The sequence below is a fragment of the Cryptomeria japonica genome, chromosome 9, assembly GCF_030272615.1.
Source record: "Cryptomeria japonica chromosome 9, Sugi_1.0, whole genome shotgun sequence".
In the NCBI taxonomy this organism is placed as follows: Eukaryota; Viridiplantae; Streptophyta; class Pinopsida; order Cupressales; family Cupressaceae; genus Cryptomeria; species Cryptomeria japonica.
This window is the reverse complement of record NC_081413.1, coordinates 83,767,728-83,789,435: the sequence shown is the minus strand read 5'-3', so window position 1 is coordinate 83,789,435 and position 21,708 is coordinate 83,767,728.

Sequence of the window (21,708 nt, the reverse complement as noted above, 5' to 3'; positions counted from 1 at the left end):
GACAATATTTGGAGAGATGAGTCATCATCCTAATTGTGTATACACCTTTGATGATACATTGATGATTCCTGCGATAGATTTGGCCTTGGATAAGATGATATTTTGTGATCCCATGCAAGAATGAAATGCAAGCTAAATGCAAATGCAAAAAAATGAAATGCAATGTAGTGATCGGACTGGTCATGAAGTCATTGCTTTGTTTCATCATTGAGCCTTTAAAATGTGGGAATTGGGTGCAAATATCAATGGTATAATTGAACCATGATGACCTGAGCACTACTTTCTTGGGTTTTGATATTGCAAGTTATCACAAGCATCGAGGTATAATTGAACCAAGATGACCAGAGTGTTGCTTGCGTAAAATAGGCAGTATTAACCATTTCTATATGCAAGTCCGAAATGTCTTCAATGATACTCTGATGATCATTTCCTTAGACAACTTTCCACATATAAATGATTAATTTGTAGACAGTAGACAAGAAAAATATCATGTTCCTTTCGCATTCCTCTAGTCAAAGACATCCTAAAGTTACTCAGAAATCATGATAGCGAAAATCAAAATAAAATAGTTGAACCATTATTGCCAAAGTGTTAAAATCACGAGTCAAGATATATCATCCGTTTATATGTGTTTTGTAATGTTTAGATTGATATGTGATAGTTAATGGTTGACAATGTGATCTTATGTTCAATGTTGGATGTATCTTAGTTTTTCACTTGACAAGCGTTGTCTGACTGTTGTTCTACCTACTTTGATTAAGCACAAACTGATTGCAACTTTTTGCCCCTAACTAGGTTCAAGATTTTGCCCCCAGCCTAGAAACAAACCTTATTATGATATAGTCAATGATCCAAACCATGACGAGAAATCACCTGGGATGCCTGCGTATGTACAAAGGCTTTAAGATGAATATGAACAGCGTTGATGGAGAAGAATGCAAGCGGAAGAATGCATGAACCAATAGATGGCAGAGCTAGCCGACAGATAATGCATGTTTGCCAGGTTTTTACCATCTGTTTTTATTGCACTTTTTCTCATATTTGATTTTTTACTGTTTTTGGATTTTCTACTTTTTCACTGTTTTTGGATTTTTCTACTTTTTCACTATTTTTGGATTTTTCAGACATAAAACTTCTTCAAATGCATGTTATTGATGGGTTCCTCAAGCTGATCTTCATCTTGTGTTGATAGCTGATATGCCCCTTACCCAAATACTGTTGTGACCACAAATGGACCTAACCAGTTTGGTTCAAATTTTCCCTTCTTTTCTCGATCTGACTGATTTCGTGGATTTTCCTTTAATACTAGTTCTCCAACTTGAAAGATTTGTGATTTGACCTTGTGATTATAACTTCGGCACATTCTTTGCTGATATACCTTTAAATGATCAAAGGCATTTTGTCTTCTTTCATGGATCAGTTCTAACTCTTGCAGTCTAGATACTTGTTGTTCTTCATCTAGGATAAGTCCTTTTAGTGATACACATAGAGAGCGTATCTCTACTTCGATTAGCAATATGGCTTCTGATCCATATACAAGAGAGAAAGGTGTGGCACCTGTTGGTGTGCGGATATTGGTGCGGTAGGCCCAGAGAGCAGGGTTTGATTGAATATGCCAATCTTTCCCAGCATCGTTCACTGTCTTTCTGAGGATTTTCAAAATAGTTTTGTTAGATGCTTCTGCCTGCCCATTTCCCTGTGGATAATAGGGTGTGGAGAATCTGTGTTGGATCTTAAAATTCTCACATAGCTCTTGTACATCCTGATTCTTGAATGGTCATCCATTATGAGTGATAATGGTCATTGGTATTCCATAACGATAGATGACATAATTCAAGATAAATGCAGCAATTTGATTTTCTGTGATGTTTGTGAGAGGTACTGCTTCAATCCATTTTGTGAAATATTTTGTAGCTACAAGGATAAATTTGTGACCATTAGATGAAGAAGGATTTATTTTTCCTACTAGATCAAGACCCCATTGACATAAAGGCCAAGATGTTGCCAAAGCATGAAGTTCTTGGGCTAGTGCATGGATCAAGTTTCCATGGATCTGACATTGTTTGCACGTTGTAGCTATCTAAAAAGAATCTCGTTCCATAGTCGGCCAATAATAGCCCAAGCGTATGAGTTTTTTCGAAAGGGTAAGACCACTTGAATGTGTGCCAGAAATGTCGTTATGGACTTCCTTTAACGCCTTCTCAGATTCTTCTCATTTGAGACATCTTAAAAGAGTACCTTCTAGACCTCGTTTAAATAAGGTATCCGTGACAAGAGTATAATGGGAGGATTGGCGAATAAAGTTTCTCTTTTGATTTTTTGATAAGTCAGGAGGTAAGATGTTATCTTTCAGGTATGTGTAAGTTTGGCCATAGTAGGAGGAATCATGTCCAATAATTTTGACAGATGGTTTAGGAATTAGGACAATTAAAGGCGGGATGAAACAACTCTTCAACCAGGAATTCATAATGCTCTTGATTTTCCTATGTTTGTAATAGAGAAGCAAGTGTTGCCATGGCATCTGCTGCTTTGTTATCATTTCTTAGAATTTGTTCAAAAGTGATTTCAACGAAATATTTCTTGAAGTCATCCACCATCTTTTTGTAAGGCATGAGTTTGTCATCTTTTGTTTGATAGTCATCATTGATTTGATTGATGATGAGTTGAGAGTCTCCAAAGACCTGAAGTTGTGTAATGTTCCATTCTACAACCATTTTGATACCTGTAACCAAAGCCTCATACTCTGCAGTGTTGTTGGTGCATGGGAAACTTAATTTGTATGCTTTCAGAATTGTGTGGCCTTGTGGTGTGATGAATAGAATACCTTCTCCTGATCCATGTTGTGTTCCATTATTGATGCTTTCTCCTGGATTGATATTCGGGTGATGTATTTTAAGATATGGATCAAACCCTAGAATGTCTATATATGAACAAGTAAAATTGATTTGCCACCTTTTGAAGGATTCCCAATATTGTTGCCTTCCTAGTTTGATAGAGAGATTACTGGATGTAGATCAGTTGTGTCAATGATAACTACTTTTGTTGGTTCTATTAGGATAGATAACTTCTCTTGATAAAATTTAGGTAAGGTGTCAAATCGCCCATCTTCCAGTGCCTCAAGGAGGTTTTCACCGTTAGATGTGTCCTTTATTTTTACTTTTTCCTGATCTAATGTTGCCAATAAATGGTTTTCAACATTAGACTTGATATTTTTTTCTTTATTTTCACTTTTGCGACTAGGAGATTTGACACCCCTTTGACTTGAAGATACGTTTTTGAATTTCTTGGTGAGAGTTGTTGTAGGTTCGATTTCATTAAGATATAAAGATATGACATGGTCATTAGGAAAGGTATTCATGGTTGTATGTCCTTCATTTTCCCAGTCCATAGGTTCAGGATGAATTAAGGATAAAGGATCCTCATGTTGGATTATGTCAAAGATATTAGGGGTCGTGATAGAGATGTCAACGCTTTCAGTATGTATTTCCATGTCTAGAATGATACTCTCATTAGAATGACCTCACACAAGTAGCTCCTGATTGTCCTCGGTTAAGTCCATGTCAGCCACATGTGATTCTGATTCAAATAGGCTAGTTCCTAATTTTTTTTTGCATACGTGTGAACTATATCGACTTCTACATCTTCTTCTTCCCTTTCAACTTCAAGTTGCTCTTGTTTGTTGTTCCATGATAATGAATATTCTTCGTTTCCTCAATCTCTTAGCTATATTTGTTTTTCCATGCTTGAAAAAATTGATGCAAATGATTGTTCTTTGGATCGTGTGCTGGAATATGTTGCCTCTTTGTTATGTGAAACCATGACCTCCTGAGTTGATTTCAGATTATTACAACACTGCAATAGATTTGAGTCTGTTGATATTGTGATGCTAAAAATGGGGTTAGTATAAGAGGCATACACATATAATGAGACAATATAATATAATTGAAAATCTTAATTTCAAAACTAAATCAAAGATGCAAACCATAAGCCTTCCTTGAGATGTTCCATTTTCCTCTATTCTTGAGGACCTTGAAGGTGTTGGATTGATGGGCTCTCAGCGGAGCAATGACCTCCAAAGTGACAACTCAAGAGTTGAGTAGCTATTTGATCATGATTGACTATGGAGATGATATGAAATGCATGATTTGAGAACCTAGATTAAAATGCTATGATTAATCCAAATCTAATTACTAGATAATTGAAATGCAAATTGCCTATAGTAATGATGCGTAAATTGTTATGAGATGGGATCCTTATTGCTCTAAAATGGGGGATATTTATAGGAATTCCAAGGGAAAAGCTGAGGTGGCAGGAATTGACGGTCCAGATCTGATCTGAAGATAGCAAGGGCCAAGATTGAGGAAGTTGGAGAAGAGGTTGGAGGGAGGGACACTTGTCATCTCTGTGGTGACAAATTTCAAGGAGCCTTTCTCATGAGAGGGCAAGTGTCCAAGGGAGGAGACATGTGGCAAAAGTGCCATGTGTCTCAAGGAGAGAATATCCACACCACGGGAGGTTAGGATAAGGAGGTTAGGATGTGCAAGATAGGATAGGGTTAGTTAGACCCAAGATTAGATTGAATGGGTTAAGTTAGGGGATGGTTTGGTTGGGTGGTTAAAGTTAGGAGCCATGTGCTCATTTGAATTTAGAAATTCAAATAATTGGAAAGTGACAATTAATCTCAACAAACTTGACTTTGTTAATCTTAATTAGGGATTAGAAGAATTGGTTAATTTGGAGAGACATTAATTAATTTAGAATTAATTAACCGAATGGGGATATGAGATGAACTATATAAATAAAGCATTTAGATTTATTTACTAGTAGATGAATAGAGAACTTAATTAAATTGTTTGTGAATTCAATTAATTGGGAAGGGGAATTAATCGAATAACTACGTATTTAGTTAACTATCTTCAGACCATTTTTAGGTGTATACACCTACAATAGAGGAGATGGAGAGTATCTGGCATTGGAAGCGTTGCATTTTTTATGGGAATTGTACACGAGGGATCCTCAAGACTTGCACATTTTATTCATGAGTGGATTTTCTTCCCTTTATTCTCTATGAGATATCTACTCTAATTTGTATGCTCTTGACATTGGAGCCCTCTACCCATCTATTCATTAAAATGAAGAGTTTGTCCTACCACCTTTACCTAATCCACGTTTGGCTTCTTTGTTCAAGACCTAAAGAAAGATGAGCTCCATACTTCATCTTATGAAATGGGCCAAAATAATCTACTACAAACTAGAAGATGTGATCCATGAGTGGAAGCTTGATTATAAACAGTTGCTTGCATGGTTTGTTATGATTTAGCATTTCCAAGTTTCAAAGACGACCGATGTTCTTATTCTTAGATGTAAATGTGAATGTCCTAGCTATTGGAAGGAAATGATATATCCTACATTGTTTCTGATTAAAGTATTTTATAATTGGTATTAGGTCCGTTCATGTTGATATGATTTGAGCTTCTGGTTTTGTTTGTGTGTTATTTTTTCTCATCAATTTGAATTGTACAACTCTATGATTCATCATCAAGATGGAGAGCTAGAGAAGAAAATCTTAATCTTAATCTTTATTTCCTTTCCAAGCTTAAATAAATGTAATAGTGAAAGTAGTATATTTATGTAACTTTTTATTCGGTTTTATGTTTATTTGGGTGGAATATCTATAATAAGTGTATATTGATAGGTGGTATGTTATTGTGTTAGGTTTGGCACATGACAATCCCTATCTATTGCTATTTACTACTACTTATATTCATTTCCACACATATCATGAGTTAACCCTCATTTATTACATCTCTTCATACTCATGTCAATACATTCATTCCTTGTCTCAAGATTGTCATTTTCTTGCCCTAGTTCATATTTGCATTGTTTGAGATCAATCCCATGACATAAGAGAATAAATCTCAAATTCAAAACTTAACTTTGTCATTTAATGTGGATGTTCAAATTTTGAGATAGTTATTGTAGACGTATAAATCTAACCACTTTCCTAAATAAATATTTAATTAAATAAATTACTCAATTTATTTAATTAAATTCACCTAAACCTTTTCTAGCCTTTAATTAAATAAATCACTTTATTTAATTAATTCCCCTTTCTCCCTTTTTAATTAAATTTACATTTAATTAAATTGATCCTTGCAAATAAATAAATCTAATTTATTTATTAAAATCCCCCACTTGTATATATGCAAGTTGCATCTATTTTTGTTGAAATAAATCAATTTTATTTTAATTAAAATCCTTCTCCTCCATCCACTTGCATTTTCCTACATCTCCCACTTGCCTCCTAAGCATTCTTCTAGAACCCATCTAATCTTAATCAATTAGCCTTAATCCCTCATATTCTATCATTTCCCTAAGTTTGAGGAGGTCACTTCTCAATTTTGGAAGAAAGTCTTCTAAATGCATTAAAGGCTTTATTTCTTCAACAAGCTAACTTGTTGATTTCCCCCAAATTTGGAAGGACTTTTACAAATTTGTCCCGAAAGTCTTCCTAACCATTAATGGTTAACTCAACCTTCTTGCATGGTTAGAGACTTTATCTCTAACTTAACCCCCAGCTAACCCAAGGGTCTCATCAAGCATTCATGGCTTTAACCTTGGTTATCAATTTAACCCTTGCACAAGAGTTTACCCCTTGGGTAAAAGCTTTATCCATTAGATAACCCTAACCTAACCTTAACCCTTACCTCCTAGGGTAACCTTCATGTCTTCTCGGGTATTTAATGCTTCTTGCATCTCCTCTCAAGCAACCGTTTATTGACAATTGTCACCATTTCATTGGTGAGAGTTGTAAGCATGGATTGATTAACATTCAATCCTGACCCTTGTTAAGATTATTCAATCTTAACCATCCATTGCCCTATTTTCCCTATAAATAGAGCTCTCATTCCTCATTTTCATATCAATCGAAGTTTCATGCATCTACATTATAGTCTAATTTACTAAGCATTTTAGCCTCTCTTTGTTAGAATATCATCATAGCATTTAGAAGTATTTTTCATATCATAAGATATTCATGCTATTATAGTAAATCATGCTAGGATAATTTGCTAATCTTTTATCATACCACCATCTTCATACTAGCTTAATCATCATAGTTCTAAAAATCATATATATCTTAGAATGCATTCATGCATATAAATCAAATATCACTCGTCCTTGCAGTTGTCATTCCTAAGTCATTTTCTCAATGATCTGAGAGAAAAACATTGACTTTAGGGATCCTCTAAGATAGAAAACAATGGGACACCCCTTGGGAAGTTGAACTAGATCATTAGTTCATATACTTGCACCAAGAGTCTCATTGGTGTGTGGGTCTTTTAGATTCAATTTATTCATTTTCGTCACCCCATTTTCCCGCATACAGTTATATTCTTATTATAGGGATTGAGCTCCATTAAGTGGCATTTCTTTTATCCATCCTACCATTCATTGTTAGCCTCTTTAAAGATTAATTTCATGTATGATTAGTGACTTATTTTTAATTTATATCAATTATTATTTCATCTTCATTGGATGGGATAAGCTTTGAGATTTGGTGATGTGCATTATTTAAAATATGAGGACACTAATACAATATGCAAGGCATTACTACCATTTGTGGGGTGTATTAGTAAATATAAGACTATAAAAGTATGGGAAGTTGATTAGGAATATGAGGTGGAATCTGGCAATTGGTGAAGAAAATAGACTCAAGAAATAGGAAATATAAATTTTAGGATATAAGTTAAAAAATAGACACTAATGAGTACATTATGTAAACAATATGAGCACACAAAAATAGAAAAAATAACAAGAAATTTTTTTTCAACAAGGCAATCCTTAACATATTCCATAAGCCTTCTAAAGGAATACAAAGATTATTCTAGAAGAAAGAATCTTGTAGAAATTTGAATATAAAATATAAAAATATTCAACAAATCAAATATTCTAACTATTGAATGGGTTTGAAAGGGAAATGGGGATGGAGGTGTCTGGCATTGGTAGTTGCAGGAGCTAGGGCCCATGCCCTAGCTCTCTTCTAAGCTTATTTCTCCACGTGATGGGGGTTGAGACAACTTTCGAGAGGGTGGACAGGGACGACGTCCCTTTTGGCTTTTTGTTTGCAAGTGGCGACAGGTTTTTTGCATAGTGTGGAGTTTTTTTCTAAGAGGTTTTTGTGTGTTTGGTGGGGACAGCTTCTGTTCAGTTGGGCAGAGATTGGACAGTCATTTTGGCTCTTTTTGCTTTGATCATTTGGATTGTGGGCTCTGTGGTTTGCAAGAAGACCGGATTGATTTTCCGAGTAGGAGTGCTCTTTGGGGATTTTTCTTTGCATGTCTCTACGAGGTAATTCCTCTGGAGGATAGAGTTTACATTTTAGGGATATTGTGATTGCAAATACTCCATCACCAACCATGTATGATAATCCCATTTTCAATGTGCAAAGTGCTGGTCTGGGAGAAAGTTCTTTTTAGGCTGAGGGTTTTAAGCCTACAAAGTTGAATGGATGCCTTGCAAAAAGTGACAAGAGGCCTGTTATTTTAATTCAACGAGACTCTGTGGAGGAGGACATTAATTATTTTTCCAATCATGCCTTGATTTGCAAGTTTTGGGGGATTCAGGTCTCCTTGCCTTTTTTGGATTCATGGCCACAAAGAACATGGAATCTAGAGGGAGAGATGAAAGTGTTTTTAGCTGCCAATGGGTATTTTCTGGTAATTTTCAATTGCGTGTTCGATAAGAATAATTTTTTAAAAGAGGGGCCCTACTTCTACAACCAGGTTGGCCTTTTCATTAATCCATGGCATGCTAGATTCAATCCTAATGAGGAGCTTTTGTCGCGGTTTTGGTTTGGGTGAGGCTTCCATGGTTTCCTCTGGAATTTTGGAGAGATGACATTTACAATCTAGTTGCAGTGTAGCTTGGGAAGCCAGTGGGCCCCTCGAGACAAACTATAGAGAAAAAGGTAATCGCCTATGCTTGTATCTGCATAGAAATTGACTTGAATAATCCTCTACCTGATTCTAAGGAAATCCGGATGGGATCAAGCTCATGGATTCAACAGCTTGATTATGAAACATTGTCTTTCTGTTTCCGCATCTATCATGAATATGGTCATCTACAACAGATGTGTCCCAAATTTAAACCTGCAAGGTCTTCTAGGGTTGGAAAGAATAGCCCACCCCCTAATCAGATAAAGGTAAGGCCCCCATGAAGGATGATAAGGAGGAAAACCTGTAATAAGGGTCGAGGTAAAAAGAGGACTTTTAATGACAGCCAACATGATGAAGTTTTTGATACGTTTGATGCTCTGGATGATCTGGATCTGTTTGATGGAGCTATTGCTAATATGCCAAGTGGACAAGATCTTATGGAGGTAGGGGAACCAATTGTGGAAGCGAATAAGACTATCGAGGTGGAAACAAAGGTACAAGGGATAGGTATGCAAATGGACACGGAGCTTCCTTTTGGAAACTTGGAAGTATTGGCAACTATTGGGGATCTAGCCTTGGGTGACTGCACTGGCATCACTCATCTGGTAATAAGTGAGGGGAAGGATATATAGGAAGCTAATAAAAGTAAAGGGTCCTCACCTAGTTTTGGTATTCTCCAAAAACTCTCAAAAAGAGTGCTCTAGAAAAGCCTCCTAAAGTAGGAAGGAAGAAGGATTAGGAAACAATGAAGATGGTTGGTGAGACATTAGTGGAGTCTAGAACTATGAAGACCATTGACTCTCACTTATCTTCATCTCAGAAATTATTGTTCTCTCATGGAATGTATGAGGGTTGAATAGCATCCCCAGACAAAAGACTATTCGAGATTTGGTTGTTTCTCATTCTCCTAATATTTTCTTTATTCAGGAAACTAAGTTATCAATTGATAATGTGGCTAGAAAATCTTGGGCCCAAAGTTAGTGTCAATATTTTGGGGCTCTAGGCATCTTAGGTGGCATGGAATACATGTGGGGCCCGCGTAAGCTTGCTCCAATCTAGTGGATTACTAGCAGGTCCTCTATCTGTATGGTGGCTACAAGTTGTGAAATTGGTGAGAACGTCATCTTCACTAATGTTTATTCTCCAACTGATTTTGTGGTAAAAACTTTGCTTTGGTCACACATTAGATATGTTCACTCCCTTGCCCCTCTATTTCCTTGGATTCTTGCTAGGGACTTTAATACTATCTCTTAGATTCTTGTTTAAGGTAGTCGGGTGTTGTCCTAGTGGGCTTCATTCATTGTTCATATGGTCTACTAATTAATTTAGCCACCTCAACTCTCTAAGAGTGATCCCAATCAATATGTGATGACTGGTTGCTCGGGCATGGTTGAGATTCACAAGGGTAAATTCAACCTTCCACTCTTGAACTCCTAACAAATGCTTGGAGAGGTTGAAGTAGGTGTTTCTGATTTTTTTCAAGGATGATCAACTGGTTTTGAGTGAGGTTTTGATTCATTTCCCCATTGCTCCTTCCTTTTCCTATTTTCTAGGCCTAGTAGCCCTAGAGCCCCAATTAGCCCTACCTAACTGGATTTTGTGGATTTTCTCCCAATTTATTCAAAGACCCACACAAACTCTTTGTTGATCAGGATACCCTTTTGGAAGTACTTTCCATTTTATGAATTTAGGAATCTCAGTATGACCGTACAGGTACAAAACCCGATAAATGCTTGTTTTAGGTGGTTTAGGCTTGTTTTGGTCTTTTTCCAAGGGTTAGGTGACTTCCTTGATCTTCCAAACCTCTAAATTCACATATATGCTCTGCCCCACATCACTTTCTCATTCCAAATACTCTGCAAATCCAACCATGTTCATTCCTGCAAACACTTGCATAATCTCATTCATTTCCTAACCGGGCTATGACTGAGCTCGCCTAGGAAATGATGCTCATTGGCCTTTCAATGACCTCCAAAGGAAAATAAAAGCTATATACACTATAAAAAGGTTCCATGGCTCAAGTCCCAAGGGATATTAAGAATAACTCAAAGGACTTCAAGCTGGAACCATGTTTGAGCCTCTCAAACCCTTACTCAAGCTAAGAGCTTGCAAAATTGAAAACTCAATTCAAACTTGCAAATAAACTAACCAAATTTCTTCCTGAGCACTAAAAGAACATGTAAAAAATAAATAAAAAATTACAACAATGCAATCAATCCATTAGGTACAGATTGCTGCTCTAATTCTTGAAAAATGCAATGTAAAACTTCAAAAATGGTCTCAAATTGTATTTCAATCAACTCCAGGCATTCAACAACCTCATTAAATTCATACTCAGGTATTTTATATTCCATTTTTGTCCTAACTAACTCTCCATCATTTTCCTAACCAACCCTTTGCTAAAAAATGCAAAAAGTTGCACAACGTTGCAAAAAGTTGTCAAGCAACTTGGACAACTTTTGCCAAAAAGTGCATTTTTGCCTTACATGCTTGGTTTTCTTCTCCAAACCACATAGGATGACTAAAAACCATTACATTAACATGTCCCAATGCCAAACAAGGCTATTCAAGGCATGTTTCATCAAAATGCAAGATTTTGCCATTTTAGGCTTACAAGGGCTTACAAGCCAAAATTGAGCAAATGCCTTATCCTAAAGACATAACCTACCAAAGCATTACAAAAAACATATGAAGAGCTAGGAGAAGACTCTTATTCACTACTCCAAACCAGCCTATGAACAAACACACCAAAATGAAGAAACTAGACTCAAAACTAGGTGCTCCTGCACCACAATGTAAGGTTGGACCCTTTTGTTGATCTTCTGAGAAACACTATTGAGTATCTGAGGGTTATGGATGTTAAACCATCCAATGGGTTGTATACTTGGAACAAAAGAAGGACAGGAGAAAAGGTGATAGTTGAGAGACTAGACCAATTTCTCGTTTCTTGCTATTTGGCTGATAACTAGGCTACTACCTCCGAGATTCTAGATTTGAAAGGATCTGACCATTGGCCGATCAAGTTTTCTACTCATACTTTTTTAGCTTTCATAGAATCATTTGTTTAAGTTTCAAATAATGTGGCTTCGGGACCCTTCTCTGCAAGATCTTATGATGGTTTGGTGGATGGAGATGAAGCCTGGCTTTGGAACTGCTATGTATTTGGTTTTTAAGCAAATGCAACATATTAAGTATAATCTTAAGAGATGGAACATGAACTTCTTTGGCAATATCTTCTTAGCAAAAAATGCTTCTCAGGATCGAGTTGACTCCATCACCCACAAAATCAAAGATCAAGGCTTATCTGAGGAACTTTATAGGGATGAGTTTGTAGCAGTAAAAGAGTTAGAGGAATGGGAACTTCAGGAAGAGATTTATTGGAAACAGAAGTCATAGATTGAGTGGCTCCAAGAAGGTGACAGGAATACAAAGTTATTTCACAATACAGTGCGAGATAAAAGGCAAGGGAGCTCTATTACCTCTCTCGTTTCTTCTGAGGGAGTTCTTCTATCTTCCTACAAGGAAATTGCTCAGGAATCCATGAGTTATTTTGCAGATTTGTTTAAGGAAGACTTTTATTTCAGTAGGGAGGAAGAAAGGTTTGTTTTGGATAGTATTCCTGCCATGGTTAGCAATGAAATGAATGAGGACTTGCTTAAACCTATTCCTCTGGCAGAGGTTGACAAGGTGGTTTTTGGAATGAAGAAAGGGAAAGCTCCTAGTCTGGATAGGTTTCCCATAGAATTCTTCCAAGAGTTTTGGGAAATTTTTAAATTTGATTTGTGGGAAGTTGAACAAGAATCTTATAGGAATAAGCATGTGCTCGGGGCTATGAACTCTACTTTTCTTTCTCTTATTCCTAAAAAGGAAGGAGTTGATTCTCTCCACTCCTTTCGCCCTATTTCTCTGTGTAATGTGATCTATAAAATAATCACAAAAATATTAAAGCCATGGTTGAATAAATTGATCTCTAAGGAGCAGGGTGGATTTGTACCTAGTAGACAAATTTAGGATAGGATTATCATTTTTATAGAGTCTATTCACTTTATGGCAGTTTCCAAGGAGAAGGCTATGTTCATTAAGTTGGATATGGCTAAAACATATGATAGAGTCAAATGGAGCTTCCTTCACAAGGTACTGGTGGCCTTTGGTTTCAAAATTGATTGGATTAATTGGTTGTTGAGGTGTATCACTTCTTCCTCCTTCTTGGTTCTCATCAATCGTGAACCCACTGACTTATTTGTTGCTTCCCATGGCCTCCAACAAGGTGATCCCCTCTTCCCATATATGTTCCTTCTAATGGCGGAAGGTTTGGGAAGATTCATTAAATTTCGTTTTGAGCAAGGTCTGATTCAGGGGTGGAAGTGGGGTCATGGCCTTCCTCCTTATTCTCATCTATAGTTTGTGGATGATATTGTTCTGATGGGCATTGCTAGAATCAATGAGGTTGTCAAATTTATCAGAGCTCTGGATATCTACTTGAAAGCTTCAGGTCAAAAGATCAATGAAGAGAAGTATTTTATTTTCTTTTTTAATACCCCTGCTCTCATCCAGGTGAGGATTGCTAGGATCTTGTGGTTCCAAATTGGAGAGCTCCTTGTAGTTTATCTTGGAATCCCTCTACTCATCATCTCCCTGGTGGATTTTGGTGGGACATTTTGGATAAGCTTCATCATAAGGTCAATCATTGGACTAGCCTTTGGTTTTCAACTACTGGTAGAGTGATTCTTCTTAAGGCGGTAGTGTAGGCTCTACATATTTATAGATGTTTTGTTCTAACAGCTCTGGCTAGCTTCATTCGAGACTTTGAGGCCCTTTCCAAGCAATTTTTGTGGATAGGTAACTTGCTCTCATCTAAATGGAGCCTGGTCAAGTGGGATTCTATTTGTAGACCTATGCAAGATGACGGTCTGGGACTATGTCTTACAGGTATGAATGGTCAAGTCCTAGCCGCTAATCTTTTTTGGAGATGGTGCATTAGCCAGGATCATATGTGGGATAGAATTCTCAATGTTAAGTACCTTGGGGAGTGGGTAGAAAGGAAGTTCCATGTTGCAACCTCCTAGGTAATGGTTATATTATTTGGAATACTCTCAAGAGGGAAGCTCATTTGGTTAAGCCGGGGCTTTTTTGAATCTGTAACAAGGGTGTTGATGTCTTGTTCTGGAAGGATTCTTGGGATAGATTTCCTCCTATTATTTCTCAATATCTGTAGCTTCAGCTTCTTTGTGATAGATTTCTTGAGGCAAGGTGGTCTAGATTGAGGATTTCAAGGTTACAATCAATTTGGGATAGGGTGAAATGGTTAGATGGAAAGAGCCACATGCGTGGCCTCTTGGCGGTTCAAATGAGGATAGAGTTACTCTTGCTAGGATTTTGGTAGGACGTTTGTGTAATTTTTTGAAAGGGGAGGAAATTATTGCTTGGGGCCCCAATCTGAAAGGGAAATTTTGTGTGGCTTTAGGATATATGAAGCTGGATAGGCTAACTTTTGCGAGGACGAATGTTTAGTGGTGGAAGCAGGTTTGGAATAGATTGGCTTGGCTTAAGTGCATCTTTTTTATGTGGCTAGTTGTGCGGAATAGGTGCCTCACGTGGTAAAATCTTCGAAAGGGGGGTTTTCATGGGCCTTCAATTTGTGTTCTCTATCACATTAGTGAGGAAAGCAACACCCATCTCTTTTTTCAATGTTATTATGCTAGGAGGATTTGGCATCTCTGGTGGGAGGCTTGGAGGCATGCTTGTATTCATCCCACCTCTTTGGTGGAATTTTGGAATAGTCTTGGAAGGCCTGCTGCTAAGACCCTCAGGCTCTTCATGTGGCTTGGGGTATTGGACCAAGCTTCATTATTTGGCAATTATGGATGGAGATAAATCACATGATTTTTCAAGACAAGAATATGTTGGTGCAGTAAGTTTGGTTGTGAATTATTCATATGGTTCAGGAAACTTTGCTTGCCAAGTGTGATCTCACAGTGGGGGTTCATCCTTATGATATGTATATTGTCCAGACCTTGGATACTTTTGGGCAAGGACTTGGTGGCTTGTGCCATAGAGGACAAATTAGGAGTAGCCATGGCAAAAAGAAGGCTCAAAGGATTGGTAAATGGTCCCCTCCATCTCTTATAGTCCTTAAGATCAATATTAATGGATCTTCTAGAGGCAACCATGGGCATGCTAGAATTGGAGGAGTTGGTAGAGATAATGAGGGGAATGTGATCTTTCTATTTTCGGTGTACAAGGGGCGATAGACTAATAAATGTATGGAGGCTCTTGTTGTTCTTATAGCTCTTGAAAGAGGATATTCTCTTGCATGGAGAAGGGTTATTTGTGAGTCTGATTCTCAAGTTGTGATGGATATGTTGAATAAGAAGGAATTTGAGGACTTAGAGTGGCATTTGGCCTTAATTGGCAGACAGATTCTCAGCTTGAAGGAACTCTTTGAATTTGTCTCCTTTTTCTATATTCCTCGAGAGTGGAATAAGACAGTGGATTATTTAGCTAAGTGGGCTTTAGATCACCTAGATGGTTGGGTGTTAGAGAATGGACTCAATTGCCATTGGAGTGTGTCATAGAGCTTGAGGAAATTGTTAGAAAAGATTTGATGAATTAGCGGGGGCCTTTTTTTGGCTCCCTGATGTGGCCAGGATAGTCTGTTCTATGTCTCTCGGCTTCTGGCCCTTGGCTTTGTACTGGTTCTCTTGAGTTAATAGATTTTTACCTCTTTTTCTTTTAAAAAAAATTATATATTCTAACTATTAAGAATATCATATTCTAATATACTAGCTAATCAAATATTAAGTCTAATAAAGCTCGGCTATGAAGTAGTTAAGCCTTATCAATTCGTCCTTGTTTAAATGAAAGTGTCCTTACTTTCTCCTTATGAAGGTAAAATATTTATCAACAAGATGATACACACTCTTCTTTGGTTTAGTTTCATATCATAGAATTGATCCTCACACATGCAACTTCAATAGACCAAATTTAAAATTTTGATTTTCTATTGGCAACTTCAACTTGTGTGCTCATAATCTTAAAAAAAATGTTTGCCTCTAATATGTGGGCTTCGTTGTATCTAAAGATATTGTTAGAGTTTTTTGTGTTAGAGTTTTTTGTGTTAAAATTTTAATTTAATCAAAAACTAAAATTGATTTAATGATTTGAACAAGTTTGAAAAAAAGTCAAGTAACAATGTAAAATGTCTAATCTATCCTTATCAATGGAAATAAATGTTGATGCTATTTGTCACTCAATTGGTTGAAGGATGCTTTGATTATTTAATGAATATATAAAAAGATCAATTGATTGGATATGATTAAATGTCAAAAATGAACTAGTTTTGCCAATCTACTAACATACAAATTAAACATTATAGAAAAAATAAATAAATTAATATGAATCCAAAACAAACAAACAAATAAATTATGGTAATGATAATATCAATGTAAAATGTCTAATCTATCCTTATCAATGGAAATAGATGTTGATGCTAGTTGTCACTCAATTGGTTGAAGGATGATTTGATTATTTAATGAATATATAAAAAGATCAATTGATTGAATATGATTATATGTCTAAAATGAATTAGTTTTTACAAAGTGCTACTAACGTACAAATTAAATATTATAAAAAAATAAATTAATTAATATGAATCCAAAACAAGCAAACAAATAAATTATGGTAATGATAGTAACAATGTAAAATGTCTAATCTGTCCTTATCAATGGAAATAGATGTTGATGCCAGTTGTCATTCAATTGGTTGAAGGATGCTTTGATTATTAATGAATATATAAAAAGATCAATTGATTGATTGAATATGATTAAATGTCTAAAATGAATTAATTTTTACAATATACTAACATACAAATTAAACAATATAGAAAAAATTAATTAAATTAATATAAACAAACAAATAGATTACAATAATGATTTAACCCCAAAATCTTATTGACAAATTTGGTGAAAAAAATGTTTAAAAAATGTTTTCTTCATCCTCCACAAATAATCAAATTACATCACATTCACGTCGAAATTTTTTAAGAACTTGTGATTTGTATAAAAATTTGAAATCCAAAATAATTTGTCGATTCTTACATTGTCGTGATTGGAAGGAGTGTAGGTAGATGTGATTTGAAGACAAGAGACGCAAAGCGTCATGTTCCTGTTGAGAGTTAAAAATGAGGATGGTTAAGGAGAAAAAGAAATGTATGAATGGTAGAGAGGAGTTAGAAAAGGTTTATGTTGATGCTAGATATATGAGATTGTTTGAGTGAAACGAAAGGTAATGGATAATAGTGTTGAAAATCAATTTAGTGATAAAGAAAGTAATAATGATAATTGTAATGATTGTGCAAGGTTTTTATAATTTTGTACAATATTGATACATACACAGATAAAATTCCTATTTGTATTTTCTTTATGATGTAAAGAAATGCAATAGAAGAGAGGACAATTCTTTGATGGGGTCAATTTGAACGTAGATGCATTAGATGCAATTTTTGAAGTAGAAAATATAGAGCAAGATAGATCATAAAATTAAGAAGAATCTAGATCAAACATACCACTTTGGAATAACTTTCCAATACAGGTTGCCTCATTCAAGAGGCTAATGTTCCTATGCCACTCATGTTTTGATTTATTTTATTTGGCATGGCTCAAAAAGAGTATGAGAAATGATTCTTTTGTGTATTTTTTAGCTGAGGTTTCTAATGTTCATGTTACCATTATAGCATGCAACACACCATTGTAAGAGCATAGGCATAAGAAGTTTTTGAAGGGAGTGATAGTCAATGTACCCCGATTGAGTGAAGAGGAAAATTGTTCTTGGAATGAACACTGTTGTTTTTGCCTAATGAAACTAAAAGAGGCATCCTACCCAACCAACATTGAGCTATACATGGTTACCTCTCCCAACCAAAAGTTGAATCTCTAGAGGACTTGAGTCTATGAAGATACAAAATAGGTCGTAAGCCACTCTTAAGACAAAGAAAATTAGGACTAAATTCAACTTGGAGAATGGTGGGAGGGACCATTTAATTACACCAAATCATATTGAAGCATAATGCTTTGTACTATCTCAAATTTTTGTCTCTCATTCATATAGAAATGGTGGGTTTTATGATTGTGCTCAAGGGACATGTCTTTGAGGAGATATAATCGCAATACATTGGGATCGAGATGATTGAAATCTATAATGAACAAGTTCATGATTTACTAACAAAAGATGGGTCCCTAAAGAATCTTGGAATTAAAAGCATATCTCAGGGCAATGGTGTAAGTATTCCTGATGCCAATATGTTCATGTTGAGTCAAGAGAAGATGCATTGGATTTGATCAAAATGGGTGAGAAGAACAAATCAGCAAGAGCCACTGTCCTCAATGAATATAGCAACATGTCTCACAGTATTGTGCCTGATTATGCGGAAGGAAGAGACTTGTCTTGTGGAACACTTCTCAGAGGTTGTCTTCATTTGATTGATTTGGTTGGAAGTAAGAGGATTAACGAGTCAGAGGTCAGTGTGCATAGGCTGAAAGAAGTGATAAGTTGAAAGAAACTTAGAAAACAAATAGATGAATTGGAAAACATGTTGCAAATGACTGATGGTGTCTATAAGAAATTGCTTGTAAAAATGATTAAAGAGAAAACTCAATGGAATTCTTGTGAGGAAGCCATGAAAAACACAATTAAAGAGATAAAGAATGAACTTACTCAAACAAGTATATTGAGTGAGAGTTATGATAAATTATGTTATGAAAAAGTTTCACTGGATTAAATCTCATAAAGGCAAGAAGTCTAACTATAATTATGTCTACAATATATAAAGATATATGTATAACATAATTATAATCATAATTTTCCTACTCATTTGGGTATTTTATTTTATCTATAGAATATCATACAGAATAAGCATTGCATAAGGTTCTCTAGAATATTGGAGAGATTGATTTGTGCTTTTCATTTCCACCCAGCTGACTTCTTTGTTTTATTTTTTGTGATTTGTTTTTACCTCTATAGGGGAATAGATGTGAAATGGATTTTGAATTTTTTTAAATGGAAACAAAGTGTACAACTCATTTGATTATCCTTTTTGAAGAGCGTAATGAGAAAAAAACCGAGGTCGATGTTCTGGTCTTTCAATCTTGTTTGAAAAGGAATTCATTTTGTTTCATAACTATACTATTTTTTTTTGACAGGCTAGCGTTGCTATCACAGGCACGAAAATGTTTGGCCAAGTCAGACGAAATTTTGACAAGCTGCTAAAATAGAAGTGTAATTATGTGCTGAGAGGGAGCGTGTGAATTGGAATCAAAAGTTGAATCCCATGTGCAACAGGTAGAAACAAACAAGATGGTTCTTTTGACGCAGAGAAGCAATAGAGAGTTTATTCAAAAATAACATGCATACTTTTTTTGTGTTTCTATCAAATAAATTGCCTCGATGCAAACAAAGAGCATGGTGCAGGCTAGTTAGTACCTTGCCCCCTGTTTTGGAACAAGACTTCAACTAAAAAGAGTCAGTTGCTTGGCTAGGGCTTGTTTTTGTATCTGCGAACACAAACATAGACAAAGAAGTTACATGCTACTATATACAATCTCAAACAAATTAACTCAGAGGAGACTCCCAAACAGAGGAGGCTAATTGCAAGTATAAAGTTGATTCGACAGAAGAGATGCTGACATGACGACATCTATTCCAGGATATCCCAAAACAAAAAAACTTCAAAATTTAGAATATTTATGCATTCCTTCTATGAACAAAAATGTACAATTCAAATCTTTTGAATTTGAATGAATTTTTAAAAAAACTAGACAACAAAAAGGCTTCACCATTTGTACACGTTACAATACACTTAATGCCTTTCTATTTCCAACTTAGATTCAGAAGATCAGAACCCTAGTTAAATATGTTAATCAAAACCCTAGCTAAATATGTTATAAACCCTAAGTAGTTAAGTTGACATGGATACCTTTTCCATTATGAGCATCCAATCTTTCCAAAACCCATGAAAAACATTGGTTACTAGCTATGTTGTTGATGATGTTGTTCCTCATAAAATCTTTAACCTGAAAATCAAGAATTAAAGAATACTAGGAAGGTCGGTCTTAACAATGTCGCATTAGGGTTTTCCTCAAATTGATTGTGTATTGACTCTAGCGACTACATCTTATGAAAAATCGATTGAGTATCTTGAAATATCCCTAAATATTGAGGAATCAAAAACCTAAAAATGAGCTCACACGTACTGTGAAAATGGATTATGCGCAACAAAATTTCCTCTCCCAAAAGAAATGGAATAATCAACATTTCGTAGTGCTCGGGAACTTGTTGCAGATGACAATTGAAACAAAGGATATAACAAAGAGGCCCAAAGCTCCAATCGTTCCCAGCTGAAACTCGCTCCTTTTCTACAGTAAGCAAAGTTGCCACAAGGTAGTTGTTGCGGTTGCGGAGGAGAGCTCTATTTGCAAATGAAAAAGAAAATAATTTCATAGTTTCCAGAACTTTCTGTTTGTAACTTTTTTTATTTTGTTAAATAAAATTAACGGCAAGTTCCAATGAAAATTAGAATAAATAATTTTATATGAATTATTAAATTTCTTTAAAATCAAAACATTTAGTAAAAAATGGAAAGTTGAAAAATAAATGATTCTCACTAGACAACTGTAATTAATCATTACATCTAACAGATGTGTTAGTATCCTGCCGACACGACATGAACTAATAATATAATATTAAACAAGTACCACATAGTGGCGAGTACTTGCCTTTGTTAATTATTTAATTGAGTGTAATTGAAATCTTAAATAATTTGAGTTGTATATTAGAGGGTTGAAAAGTCACAAGAAATAAATATTGGCATCATTAGCAATAATTGTTTACAATATAAGTGATTTGATCATAAAATGCAATATAAGTGATTTGATCATAAAATCTAGCAATTTTAGGTAAAGGAATAATTTTTTAAAATATTAAAATAATTTACAATTAGATGTTTTCAAATATCGTTAGCTATTGTTTGTGACTTGTAATGGGGACCAAAGGTACTTGTATAAATTTTGAAGAGTTTCATAAAAAAGATGTTTTCCCCCCCAAAAAAAATCAATCATGAACTTACTGATATGCTTGCAAAACTTCTTTGCATGCGAAAAATCCGCTTATAATAGCAAAAGTTGTATTGGCCAATTAGGATTAAAAATAATAATTTTTATAATATGTAAACTTAAAAATTGTACAAATAACTTTAGAAAATAAAAATATTTTTAAAAACAAAAACAAAACCTTGTTTGTAATTGGATCAATTTAAATTTTTTAATAACTAGTTAAGTGTAAAAAAGAAAAACTCATTAGTATTTGTTTTAGATTTCCTAAAAATCCGCTTATAACAACAAAAGTTGTATTGGTCAATTAGGATTTAAAAAATAATTTTTATAATATGTAAACTTAAAAATTGCACAAGTAACTTTAGAAAATAAAAATATTTTTAAAAACAAAAACAAAAACTTGTTTGTAATTGATTCAATTTTAATTTTTTAATAACTAATTAAGTGTAAAAAAGAAAAACTCATTACAATAGTATTTGCAAGTACTAATAATCACCATAACCATATATTGAAAACATGATCCCAAATATAAACTTTATGCTCTACAACAAATTAACAGCTCAATCCAATTAGATCACCTTTAGATATAAATTCGTTGAATATTGACATTAATTAGTCCACAAGTAGAGACAATTTAAAGCCGTCAGTCACATGGGCGACCCAAAAAG